General features: G+C 44.1%; 1 long non-coding RNA gene across 1 annotated transcript; it reads left to right on the top strand.

Moving 5' to 3' along the window:
- Window positions 1-1,272: 1,272 nt before the first annotated feature.
- LOC142478301 (uncharacterized) lies at window positions 1,273-8,996 on the top strand. Its single transcript, XR_012793051.1, has 5 exons — window positions 1,273-1,327; window positions 3,479-3,582; window positions 4,815-4,925; window positions 7,799-7,920; window positions 8,939-8,996. It is a non-coding gene; the product is annotated as an uncharacterized LOC142478301 (long non-coding RNA).
- Window positions 8,997-12,476: the final 3,480 nt, after the last annotated feature.

Genomic DNA, 12,476 nt, shown 5'->3' with positions numbered 1-12,476 from the left:
GCTATGAGGCCAACCTATCAAAGCTACTGTACCATCTTCAGTTGCTTTCAGTATACTGATTAATCCACGGCACAGAATATGCAACTTCAAATACATCTATCAACTGTCTATATGTTAAGCCCCCGGACAAGCATTTGCTTGTTAGTTATACACTAGTTTCATACAAGCACTTCACACAGGGGGCTTCAACTTAGGTAGTACTTGACCGGCCGGTCTGAGTGTTCTCATTTCCATATATTTCTTGCCTCTACACTTTATTTACATACTTTGTACTTATTACTGCAGTGTAGCATTTTTCCCCACACCTTAAGGTTCAGTTTATAACAGCTTTGTAGGTCACCACTGCTCCTCATTTTAACCATTTATGTGTATGTGATTAATAAACCTTTATTGATACAATTTGTGTATGTTAGAGTGCTATTCAGGGGATTCTTTTTTTCTGTGTTAGTTTTCATATATGTGTGTGTGTGTGTGTGTGTGTGTGTGTGTGTGTGTGTGTATATATGTATATATTTATGTATATATATTTGTGTGTGTGTGACCTTGGGCAAGTCACTTCATATCCTCTGTGCCTCAGGCACCAATGTCATAGATTGTAAGCTCTATGGGGCAGGGACTTGTGTCTGCAAAATGTCTCTGTATAGCGCTACGTAAAACTAGCAGCGCTTTAAAAGAACATGCTGTTATTATTATTATATATAAATGTGTATGTATTTATTTATATAGCACTATTAATGTATATAGCGTTTCACAGTAGTAATACATGTGAAAATCCTATAAATAACAAATACAAATATCAGGTCATGGGAATAAGTGATTTGGACATAAAAGTAACATTTCGGAAGTGTGGACAACTAATACATCTTGTAGATTGCCTTTACAGTGTGATGTCATTGATTCAGTAGATTGTGTGCAGACCAGGACTGCAGTACAGTGTCACTCACATGGATGACTTGCGTGGTAGAAGCTCAAGAACAAGGATGTCAAACTCCAGTCCTCGAGGGCAGCAAACAGGCCAGGTTTTCAGGATATCCCTACTGAAAACCTGGCCTGTTTGGGACCCTCGAGGACTGGAGTTTGACATGCATGCTCTAGACGGAGCACAGCTGTGGGTGGGAGGTGGATTTGCTTTGCATCAAATGGTTTGGAGCAAGGTTTATTGTATGTATTATCATAATAACAATGCAATGCTTAACTTTTATTTCAGGAGGGATGACTGCAGAACAGAAGTGAATATTGAAGCCATGTGTTCCTTTTCTTGCAAAAGAGAAAATTTGAAGGACAGTTGAACAGAATGAAAATTACTACACAGAGACAGATAAGCAATGTGTATATTTCTCATTTACCATTTAGTATTTGTCGTTTTATTGACTCCACACAATCCGGCTGCTACGGGTTTCACATTGAACATTTTCATCTCTACTCTACCCCTTCCTGTGATCTGAACCATGCAAGTTTTCATTGATTCAATACATCATGAGTAGAGTGTGGCTACAGTATGAAGTAAAGACCCAAGGACCACATCTACTACCATTCATAACAAGAACATGTGCAGTAGCGCACAGCTGCAGTTCTATGTGATTGTTATGAAAGGTTGAGGTGGTTCAATTCTATGAATCTGGAGTGGGATGGATCCTGTTTGCATCACATGGTTTCATCTAGGCCAGTAGATTATATAACTCTCAGTACAGGTTACACATGGCATCAGTATTAGTGATGTAAAGAGGAGGAAAGCTTCAATGTGGAGAACAAAGCCAAGTAATGTTGAAGTTACTCCTTTTACCATTTACTTGGTCAGTCTGTACTGTCTACTCCCCACACAGCTGCTAAGGGTCTTCCATTTTAAATACTTTCACCTCCTATTCTGCACTGCTTTGCTGCCCATTATTTAGAGATGCGTTCCAGTCATGTTTACCACTCTGAATCTCTCTGCAGTCATTGATTCAGCACATCATGGGTAGAGCATGGCTACAGATACAGAAAGCTTTTATTATTTTACCGGCTGATCATCCATAATATTGCATTAAAACATAGAATATCACTTAATTTCCAAAAGATTCAGTGATGCTGATAATGCAGAATCTCACAACATTTCCCATCATAATGCCATAATGCACCAGAGGAAGAAATAATCCTTGCTATATCTGTACATTGTGTGACGTATTACCTCCATGACCATTGATAGCAAGTACATCTTCTGTATAGAGCGGCTGTGTTATGATGCAGTTATTGATCATCATTGACATAATCACAAGAATCTTATGCAAAGGGAAATTGTCCGCAGCGAAGTGAGATGTGTGCCTGTTTTAAGTCCTCCAGCTTAACGCCCCTACACCTCCCACTACACAGACATACTTACTTATGCATACACTGACATCTGGCATACCTACACACACCCCAGGGCCACTTCCTTCCCCTGATGTCAGGGAGAGGATGGGCATGCAGAGTGCAGTAAGTCTCCACGTTACTCTGGCCAACAGTCTTGGCCTACCCCCAGCATCTGTCACCCACAACATCTGTTCCCTCCTTGTAAAGTGCTGAACTATCTCACCTGGGTCAGTGCTATAGCTGATCACAGTGCCCGATCATGATGTCACTGTGACAGGCAGCAGTGCAGATTGACCGGTCAATCAATGCAGTGCCGCACCATATGCACTAAATGAGATTTCCGTGCCCCCTGTCAGGTTACTCCCTGGGCAGTGACCCTGCTCACCCCCTCCCCTAGTTCCACCTCTGACCACAATTATCTCTCTTGGAGAGTGTAGCAAATTGGTGATGGTGGAATCTCACCTCTGCCATGCATGGTCACAATCTGGGCACAGGACCCAAATAGTGGGCAATGTGGCACTTCTTACAGTAGAGAATAAGTAACTATATTCTTTACTTGTGTATTAAGGACCTTATTTGCATTAAAATTCAGTCCCCATGGGACCAAGACTTTCTGGCTTACTGAACAAAGTGGAATTATTTCGTAGAGGGTGGAGAATTGTATTTTATCTGAAATTACCCCCTCTGCACAAAATACAAACAATTATACACATACATGTACCTTGTGGAAGTTGTTGCCCTCTATCTTCCTGTGGTCTCTCCCTGTTTCTCACCGTGCCTCCTCCCATTTCCTTGCACCTCTGCGTCTCCGCATATATCCCTATACTCAGAGCCGGCTCCGGTCAGTGACATGGGATGCCCAAATATGAGCATATCCATACATGGGCATCCATGCCACTGACCGGAGCCCACTCTGTTGCGGATATGGAGAGAGACTGGGAGATTTACATCCCCTTATAATTCATATGGTGCATAGTACCGGCACGTATTGTTTTACCGTTACTGTGTACCTTCCTACTTTCACACTGGTACAGTATGTGCTGCAGTGGGACTGAGAGGGATATATTGGTAACACATAGTTATTGTTGGGGGAATTCAATCCATTTTGAAAATAGTAATGCAATGTTTTATACTTTTTTTTTTTTTGCAGTAATGAAGAATGAAAAAGTTCTGTTAAAATTGAATTGGAGGTGAACTGGAATCATCATCAACTCTGCACCAGTGTGAATTGATGTTCTTTAATGTTCTGATAAGGTACATGCAACATCTCTTCCTCAACCCCTACACCACTCTCTGCCTCTTGCCTCTCTCTCTCCACCTCCCTGCTAAGCGTATTAACCCATCTAATGTAATCCACATTCCATGTCTCACTTTACTCTTCACTTCTCACGTGCCCTCTGGAATGTCTGCTCTCTGACTAACAAGGTCTATTTGTACATGACCTCTTCTGCTCTCATCATCCACCACTTCTCATTCCCCTCACCCCTGTCCTACTCGATACCTCAGCTTAATTGAACTCTCTCCTCTGACATCTACCCTTATCTCTAACCTCTCCTCACTTTCTGCTTAAACTAACTATCTTGTTAACTTTTACAATGCTATCATCTCCTCCTCCTCCCTCCTCCCTCCTCCATTATATATTTATATGCCCCTTCTAGGCTCTGACACACTCATCCCTCTAAGGCCATGATTATCATGGGCACATGCTTGGTCATCCACAGTGCGTGCGAGCGATGCAGAGCCGCCTCGGACCTCAGTGCAGGGATTGCTGCATACCCCAGCATCTGTCACCCACAAACAATACACACACTAATACTCCCCACAATACACACTATAATACCTCCTCAATACTAATCTCTCCAATAATATTATAGCTCCAAACACAATATACACAACACCCTTACACAAGATACACAATCTAGTACTCTCCTCTGCACCTCTACACACAATATAATACTCCCACACACACAATATACACACTACCCTCCTACCCCCATAAAATACAACCAATAATACACACACACTTTGTGGATGTTGGGACCAGCTCCCGGCATGCACCAGTGAAAGAGAGAGGCCCGCAGAAGCTCGGAAGAACTCCCTCTCTCCATCCGTGCCTCCCTCCGTTTCCCATCTTCTCCCTGTCTCTCTCCGTCCCTTTCCTTGCATCTCCCTGCGTCTTTACGTATACCCAGTCAGTGACGGCTCTGGTCACGTGATGCCTTAATATGGGCTTATCCATATATGTTCATCCACGTCACTAATGTGATGCCCGCACTGTTGCGGAGCTGGTACTTACGACGCGCACTTATTGTTTTATCAGTACTGCGTACCTGACTCTACCGGCCTACTTTCAACACTAGTACAATAAGTGCTTCACTACGAGTGAGTGGGGAATATTGGCATCACACAGTCACTGTTGAATATGCCATTCAATCCATTTTGAAAATAGTAATGCAATGTGGTTTTGTTTTGTTTGCTTTTTGCAGTAATGAAGAATGGAAAAGTTATATTAAAATTAAATTGGAGGGGGACTAGATTCAGCATTTCATCATGAACTCTGCACTTGTGAGAATTTACCTTCTTGAATGCCCTGACAGGTACACGCAACTTTAAGACTATAATCTGCTGTGCAAGCTTTCGTGCTATACCTCCCCCTCAGGTTTTGATTTAAACATTTGCTCCCTCAAGTCATGTCCTCTAATATTTGAAAGCTCTCTCCTAGCATTTTCTCTCTACCACAGAACGTCATCCCAATGTAACCTCTCTTGTTCTCTCTGCTTGCTGTTTCCTCACTCCTCTGTTAAACTTTTCTAATTTCTCTAACTTCCACACTCCTGCTTTTATCCACATGTTCTCCTCTTTCCTTCCCCTACCTTTGCATGTGTCTACACACTGCACCATTTGTACAGACCTCTATTGCAGCTATTTCTGCACTGCTCAATGAAAAGCACTCATGTACATCCTATTCTCTGCGCCCCCTCTCTCTCTGCGCCCCCTCTCTCTCTGCGCCCCCTCTCTCTCTGCGCCCCCTCTCTCTCTGCGCCCCCTCTCTCTCTGCGCCCCCTCTCTCTCTGCGCCCCCTCTCTCTCTGCGCCCCCTCTCTCTCTGCGCCCCCTCTCTCTCTGCGCCCCCTCTCTCTCTGCGCCCCCTCTCTCTCTGCGCCCCCTCTCTCTCTGCGCCCCCTCTCTCTCTGCGCCCCCTCTCTCTCTGCGCCCCCTCTCTCTCTGCGCCCCCTCTCTCTCTGCGCCCCCTCTCTCTCTGCGCCCCCTCTCTCTCTGCGCCCCCTCTCTCTCTGCGCCCCCTCTCTCTCTGCGCCCCCTCTCTCTCTGCGCCCCCTCTCTCTCTGTGCCCCCTCTCTCTCTGTGCCCCCTCTCTCTCTGCGCCCCCTCTCTCTCTGCGCCCCCTCTCTCTCTGCGCCCCCTCTCTCTCTGCGCCCCCTCTCTCTCTGCACCCCCTCTCTCTCTGCACCCCCTCTCTCTCTGCACCCCCTCTCTCTGCACCCTCTCTCTCTGCGCCTATCTGTCTCATTCTCTCTACGTCCCTCTCTCTCTACATAGAGCTATCTCTGTCTCTCTCTACACCTATCTCTGTGTCTCCTTCTATGTTTGCTGATGTGTGGGATATCTCTTATAATCTTGAACCTGCTCATATACACATCGGGTCTCCCTGCCTCTGCCTCCCTGCTAAGAGTGTTAACCTATCTAATGTAATCCACATTCCTTTCCTTACTTTTCTCTTCCCTTCTCCTATGCCCTCTGGAATGTCCGTTCTCTGACTAACAAGGCTCTAGTTGTACATGACCTCTTCTGCTCTCATCATTCACAATCAGTCATTCCCCTCACCCCATCTTACCTGTCCCACTGATTTTCCTCTGCTTAATTAAACTCTCCTCTGACATCTACTCTAACCTCTCTGCTCTCTCTCTCTCTTTCTGCTTAAACTGACAATCTTATTAACTCTTACAATGCTATCCTCTATATGCCCCTTCAAGCTCTGACACACTCGTCCCTCTAACCCACACCCTTGGCTAAATTCCCAAACATGTTCATCACACTTCCACTCACTGTTCTTAATGCCTATGAAGGAAATCTCACACTTGATGTTTGATTTTTCTACAGTAAAAATGTCTCCAGTCCTGTATAAAGCTGCTCTCTGGGGCCAAACCACACTACTTTTTTTTCCACATTCATCAACACACAAATTTAATTTACGCTGTCTTTTTTCCCCTGTATTTGACTCCCTCCACTAACCTTCTTCTCACACTTGCCATCCTTCCTTCACTTCTCCTCAAGCATTTGACTACTTCAGAGGCAAGGTGGATGCCACCCACAAGGAGATTCCTTCTGTCCCTTCCCCCTTCTCTCCTTCTACCTAATTCTCCTTCTGCATTTGACTCCTTTTCTTCTCTTACAGAGCTGGAAGCTAATCATCTTCTCTTCTCCCTCTACCACATGCCCTCTAGATCGTATCCCCTCACACCTTACTGCATCTCTTAGTCCCCACTCTCACCCACATCTTCAAGTCCTCCCTATTCTCTGGCTCTTTACCCTCTTACTTTAAGCCTGTAGTGGTCACCCTTTTCTCAGAAACAACCTACACCCTATGTGCCTTACTAACTACCGCCCTATATCCCTCCTGCTGTTTGTCTCCTAATTGCTAGAATGTCAACATTCTTAAATCACATGCCCTCCTGGATCCTTTACAACCTGCCTTTCGTACAGCTCGTTCTACAGACTGTGCTTAAAGCAAATTCCCAAGGTCACTTTTCCCTACTAATCCTACTTGATCTATCTGCTGCGTTTGATGCTCTCAATCACTCTCCTCCTTCATATTCTAAACTCTCTCTTGGTATCCGTAACACAGTTCTATCCTGGTTTTCATCATAACTTTCCTGTCACACATTCTCCATCTCTGTTGCTAACATGTCTTCGTCTTCTATTGATCTGTCTGTGGGTATACATCAGGGCTCTGTTCTGAGATCTCTCTTTCTCTCTACATACTATCATTTGGTGACCTCATCAACTCTTTGTGACAATCCTATAAATAACAAATACAAATATCAGGTCATGGGAATAAGTGATTTGGACATAAAAGTAACATTTCGGAAGTGTGGACAACTAATACATCTTGTAGATTGCCTTTACAGTGTGATGTCATTGATTCAGTAGATTGTGTGCAGACCAGAACTGCAGTACAGTGTCACTCACATGGATGACTTGCGTGGTAGAAGCTCAAGAACAAGGATGTCAAACTCCAGTCCTCGAGGGCAGCAAACAGGCCAGGTTTTCAGGATATCCCTACTGAAAACCTGGCCTGTTTGGGACCCTCGAGGACTGGAGTTTGACATGCATGCTCTAGAAGGAGCACAGCTGTGGGTGGGAGGTGGATTTGCTTTGCATCAAATGGTTTGGAGCAAGGTTTATTGTATGTATTATCATAATAACAATGCAATGCTTAACTTTTATTTCAGGAGGGATGACTGCAGAACAGAAGTGAATATTGAAGCCACGTGTTCCTTTTCTTGCAAAAGAGAAAATTTGAAGGACAGTTGAAGAGAAGGAAAATTACTACACAGAGACAGATAAGCAATGTGTATATTTCTCATTTACCATTTAGTATTTGTCGTTTTATTGACTCCACACAATCCGGCTGCTACGGGTTTCACATTGAATATTTTCATCTCTACTCTACCCCTTCCTGTGATCTGAACCATGCAAGTTTTCGTTGATTCAATACATCATGAGTAGAGGGTGGCTACAGTATGAAGTAAAGACCCAAGGACCACATCTACTACCATTCATAACAAGAACATGTGCAGTAGCGCACAGCTGCAGTTCTATGTGATTGTTATGAAAGGTTGAGGTGGTTCAATTCTATGAATCTGGAGTGGGATGGATCCTGTTTGCATCATATGGTTTCATCTAGGCCAGTAGATTATATAACTCTCAGTACAGGTTACACATGGCATCAGTATTAGTGATTTAAAGAGGAGGAAAGCTTCAATGTGGAGAACAAAGCCAAGTAATGTTGAAGTTACTCCTTTTACCATTTACTTGGTCAGTCTGTACTGTCTACTCTCCACACAGCTGCTAAGGATCTTCCATTTTAAATACTTTCACCTCCTATTCTGCACTGCTTTGCTGCCCATTATTCAGAGATGCGTTCCAGTCATGTTTAGCACTCTGAATCTCTCTGCAGTCATTGGTTCAGCACATCATGGGTAGAGCATGGCTACAGATACAGCAAGCTATTATTATTTTACCGGCTGATCACCCATAATATTGCATTAAAACATAGAATATCACTTAATTTCCAAAAGATTCAGTGATGCTGATAATGCAGAATCTCACAACATTTCCCATCATAATGCCATAATGCACAAGTGGGAGAAATAATCCTTGCTATATCTGTACATTGTGTGACGTATTACCTCAATGACCAATGAGAGCAAGTACATCTTCTGTATAGAGCGGCTGTGTTATGATGCAGTTATTGATCATCATTGACATAATCACAAGAATCTTATGCAAAGGGAAATTGTCCGCAGCGAAGTGAGATTTCAGCCCCCAAACGTCTGTAATATTAATGCAATGTCTTACTTTTGTTGCAGTGAACACTGAAGAGACGGATCTACTACAACACTGTACAGGATGAGCATACGCTACAAGCAGCAAAATGATCTTGCAGTTGACAGTATGTTGTTCTGGTAATGTGCACAATTATTATTTATGGGCTACACACCACAGTGCTGGACATATTCTGTTAACTTCAACTCTACTCCTAACATGGAGATGTCTTCCTGGTGTTACTGATTCAGTACATCATATGCACAGTGTGGTTATGATATGATGGATTGATTTAATGAACCCACCAACCAATGATGACATCTGCATCATCTTCTGTAAAGTGCAGCTACAGCATGATATTATCAGCATTTGGTGCGGTATAATCAGAGGTATCTATGTGCTTTTGTGCCTGTTTTAAGTCCTCCAGCTTAACGCCCCTACACCTCCCACTACACAGGCATACTTACTTATGCATACACTGACATCTGGCATACCTACACACACCCCAGGGCCACTTCCTTCCCCTGATGTCAGGGAGAGGATGGGCATGCAGAGTGCAGTAAGTCTCCACGTTACTCTGGCCAACAGTCTTGGCCTACCTCCTGCATCTGTCACCCACAACATCTGTTCCCTCCTTGTAAAGTGCTGAACTATCTCACCTGGGTCAGTGCTATAGCTGATCACAGTGCCCGATCAGGATGTCACTGTGACAGGCAGCAGTGCAGATTGACCGGTCAATCAATGCAGTGCCGCAACATATGCACTAAATGAGATTTCCGTGCCCCCAGTCAGGTTACTCCCTGGGCAGTGACCCTGCTCACACCCTCCCCTAGTTCCACCTCTGATCACAATTATCTCTCTTGGAGAGTGTAGCAAATTGGAGTTGGGGGAATCTCACCTCTGCCATGCATGGTCACAATCTGGGCACAGGACCCAAATAGTGGGCAATGTGGCACTTCTTACAGTAGAGAATAAGTAACTTTATTCTTTACTTGTGTATTAAGGACCTTATTTGCATTAAATTCAGTCCACATGGGACCAAGACTTTCTGGCTTACTGAACAAAGTGGAATTGTTTCGTAGAGGGTGGAGAATTGTATTTTATCTGAAATTACCCCCTCTGCACAAAATACAAACAATTATACCCATACAAGTACCTTGTGGAAGTTGTTGCCCTCTATCTTCCTGTGGTCTCTCCCTGTTTCTCACCGTGCCTCCTCCCATTTCCTTGCACCTCTGCGTCTCCGCATATATCCCTATACTCAGAGCCGGCTCCGGTCAGTGACATGGGATGCCCAAATATGAGCATACCCATATATGGGCATCCATGCCACTGACCGGAGCCCGCTCTGTTGCGGATATGGAGAGAGACTGGGAGATTTACATCCCCTTATAATTCATATGGTGCATAGTACCGGCACGTATTGTTTTACCGGTACTGTGTACCTTCCTACTTTCACACTGGTACAGTATATGCTGCAGTGGGACTGAGAGGGATATATTGGTAACACATAGTCATTGTTGGGGGAATTCAATCCATTTTGTAAATAGTAATGAAATGTTTTTTACTTTTCTTTTTTTTCAGTAATGAAGAATGAAACATTTCTGTTAAAATTGAATTGGAGGTGAACTGGATTCATCATCAACTCTGCACCAGTGTGAATTGATGTTCTTTAATGTTCTGATAAGGTACATGCAACATCTCTTCCTCAACCCCTGCACCACTCTCTGCCTCTTGCCTCTCTCTCTCCACCTCCCTGCTAAGCGTATTAACCCATCTAATGTAATCCACATTCCATGTCTCACTTTACTCTTCACTTCTCACGTGCCCTCTGGAATGACTGCTCTCTGACTAACAAGGTCTATTTGTACATGACCTCTTCTGCTCTCATCCACCACCTCTCATTCCCCTCACCCCTGTCCTACTCGATACCTCAGCTTAATTGAACTCTCTCCTCTGACATCTACCCTTATCTCTAACCTCTCCTCACTTTCTGCTTAAACTAACTATCTTGTTAACTTTTACAATGCTATCATCTCCTCCTCCCTCCTCCTCCTTCCTCCTCCCTCCTCCATTATATATATACCCCTTCTAGGCTCTGACACACTCATCCCTCTAAGGCCATGATTATCATGGGCACATGCTTGGTCGTCCACAGTGCGTGCGAGCGATGCAGAGCCGCCTCGGACCTCAGTGCAGGGATTGCTGCATACCCCCAGCATCTGTCACCCACAAACAATACACACACCAATACTCCCCACAATACACACTATAATACCTCCTCAATACTAATCTCCCCAATAATATTATAGCTCCAAACACAATATACACAACACCCTTACACAAGATACACAATCTAGTACTCTCCTCTGCACCTCTACACACAATATAATACTCCCACACACACAATGTACACACTACCCTCCTACCCCCATAAAATACAACCAATAATACACACACACTTTGTGGATGTTGGGACCAGCTCCCGGCATGCACCAGTGAAAGAGAGAGGCCCGCAGAAGCTCGGAAGAACTCCCTCCATCCGTGCCTTCCTCCGTTTCACATCTTCTCCCTGTCTCTCTCCCTCCCTTTCCTTGCATCTCCCTGCGTCTTTACGTATACCCAGTCAGTGACGGCTCTGGTCACGTGATGCCTTAATATGGGCTTATCCATATATGTTCATCCACGTCACTAATGTGATGCCCGCACTGTTGCGGAGCTGGTACTTACGACGGGCACTTATTGTTTTATCAGTACTGCGTACCTGACTCTACCGGCCTACTTTCAACACTAGTACAATATGTGCTTCACTACGAGTGAGTGGGGAATATTGGCATCACACAGTCACTGTTGAATATGCCATTCAATCCATTTTGAAAATAGTAATGCAATGTGGTTTTGTTTTGTTTGCTTTTTGCAGTAATGAAGAATGGAAAAGTTATATTAAAATTAAATTGGAGGGGGACTAGATTCAGCATTTCATCATGAACTCTGCACTTGTGAGAATTTAACTTCTTGAATACCCTGACAGGTACACGCAACATTAAGACTATAATCTGCTGTGCAAGCTTTCGTGCTATACCTCCCCCTCAGGTTTTGATTTATACATTTGCTCCCTCAATTCATGTCCTCTAATATTTGAAAGCTCTCTCCTAGCATTTTCTCTTTACCACAGAACGTCATCCCAATGTAACCTCTCTCTTGTTCTTTCTGCTTGCTGTTTCCTCACTCCTCTGTTAAACTTTTCTAATTTCTCTAACTTCCACACTCCTGCTTTTATCCACATGTTCTCCTCTTTCCTTCCCCTACCTTTGCATGTGTCTACACACTGCACCATTTGTACAGACCTCTATTGCAGCTATTTCTGCACTGCTCAATGAAAAGCACTCTTTAATATCCTATTCTCTGTGCCCCCTCTCTCTGCGCCCCCTCTTTTGGCGCCTCCTCTCTCTGCGCCCCCTCTCTCTGCGCCTATCTGTCTCATTCTCTCTACGTCCCTCTCTCTCTACATAGAGCTATCTCTGTCTCTCTCTACACCTATCTCTGTGTCTCCTTCTATGTTTGCTGATGTGTGGGATATCT

Source organism: Ascaphus truei, unplaced genomic scaffold (assembly GCF_040206685.1).
Source record: "Ascaphus truei isolate aAscTru1 unplaced genomic scaffold, aAscTru1.hap1 HAP1_SCAFFOLD_2371, whole genome shotgun sequence".
Classification (NCBI taxonomy): Eukaryota; Metazoa; Chordata; class Amphibia; order Anura; family Ascaphidae; genus Ascaphus; species Ascaphus truei.
This window is presented reverse-complemented; position numbering and strand designations above follow the sequence as displayed.